The sequence below is a fragment of the Apaloderma vittatum genome, unplaced genomic scaffold, assembly GCF_000703405.1.
Source record: "Apaloderma vittatum isolate BGI_N311 unplaced genomic scaffold, ASM70340v1 scaffold16092, whole genome shotgun sequence".
Classification (NCBI taxonomy): domain Eukaryota; kingdom Metazoa; phylum Chordata; class Aves; order Trogoniformes; family Trogonidae; genus Apaloderma; species Apaloderma vittatum.
The window spans coordinates 6,191-7,969 of record NW_009702083.1 but is presented as its reverse complement, the minus strand read 5'-3'; positions in this window follow the sequence as shown (position 1 = coordinate 7,969).

The following is a 1,779-nucleotide window of genomic DNA, read 5'->3' as shown; positions in this document are numbered from 1 at the left end:
ATTCAGTACCCACCACTCTGTTAGGAATCGTGTGTCCATATGCTTCCGCTGTTCCTCCAAAAACTCCAAACATCTAATGGGGAGGGGACATTGTTAATATAAGGACAGAAGAAAGGAGATAGAAGTTCCGTTTATTTGTTAGAATAAAGAGATATCAGAAAGACAGACTACCTCCTCCTTGCCTACCTAGACATACTGGAGTCCTCTTACTTTGTTCTTAAGAAAACTTAGTCCATCAGCTTAATTTAAACTATTCATTTAAAAGAACTTATGTAGGCCAGTACTTTGTTTTCCCCTTGTCAGCCTGAAGAATCAGCTTATGTTTATATAGGTGACATGTTATCTGGGATCTCTGAGGAGAGCAGACGGTACAGCTGCTGCTCAGCACCACTGAGGAAGCGGGCCACTCTTCCTCGGCAAATAAGCAGAATCATTCATGCCTCTGCCAGAACTCAAGCAGAGGACTACCAGAGGCTCAGAGGCTTAAAGATGAGTTGACACTACCAGCAGCTCCATCCCTCAGCAAGAAAACCATGCTTCTTTGCAGTTGGAGACAGATGATGTTCTTCCTTCTACACAGGAACTGGAAGCAGAAGAGGAAAGAAGGTACTGAGAAGGCACATGGTCAACAGTAACTAAGTAAAGAGAACAACAGGACAAAGAAAGAAAGAAAGCCATTTTAATGGAGGTGGGAAGAGGTATCTCTTCTAGGAGACAGAAAAAAAAAAAAAAGAATATTCTGGCATCACGCAGCATCAGGCAGAAATTCTCCTGCCAGGTAAGTGTGTCAAGACATCAGCTGACACACCAAGTTGGAAGCTGCAGAGGGACACTGAGCCTGAAGACCCAAATTCCTTCTTGTGGCAACCTAAACTTCAGGAGTACTTTTCACTGCCACTGGCAAGTACTACTTACCTAAATTAGTTTGATGAAGTACTTAGTCACTAAGAGCAACACCAGGAGAACCGGTAAAACAAGCATAAACATGCAAGTACTTGATTTCTGTAGAGAGCTTGAGACCACATAATCAAATTTTCTGGACATAGAGAACAAACATTACTAGCCTTTGAGACGTGCATCATCAGAAGGCTTGTAAAACCTCTACCACTACCAAAGACAACCGTTTTCTTTAGCTGCAAGGTGCAAACATGTGATTCAGTTGGTGGTTACCAGCATTCAGCAGTAACTGATGTAACTAGCACACCCCTAGCCTAGAAAGATGTACTGGTTCACCCCATTTGAATAGGATTTTGGCTTGGAGAATATAGACTTCAGAAGTTACTTGGAGATTGAGAAAGGAGCAGTGAAACATGTCAGTCACCATGCAACTGGGTAAAACAGGAGGAAGAAATTATTCCTAAAGTTTCTAGGGAGACTCATTAAGCTTAATTAGGATTTCCCCAAGTTCCCATCACTTTTATGGCTGCCCACAACCTTTCCAAAAACATAAAGCATCACAATTTTTATTCAAAGGCAAGACAAAAGTTTCAAGGGCATACACAATCCTAGAATGTAAGTTTGAGGCCCTCCAAGCTTCCTAATCTGATTGATGCTTTTGTAGGATTTCTGATCCTTCTCGGGGATTTTAACACACCAAAACAAGGATTAAATACAGTCATCTTGATTATAAAACAACTAGTGCTATTCTACATCAAGCTTTTAATTACCTATATTAAATGCTACCAAACATTGATTTATTTTTCGAATAATCTCAAACACATCAGCTCCACTGAACGTGTTTCCCTCTTGCATCCATGCTTTGCATGTACCTTTGGTTTT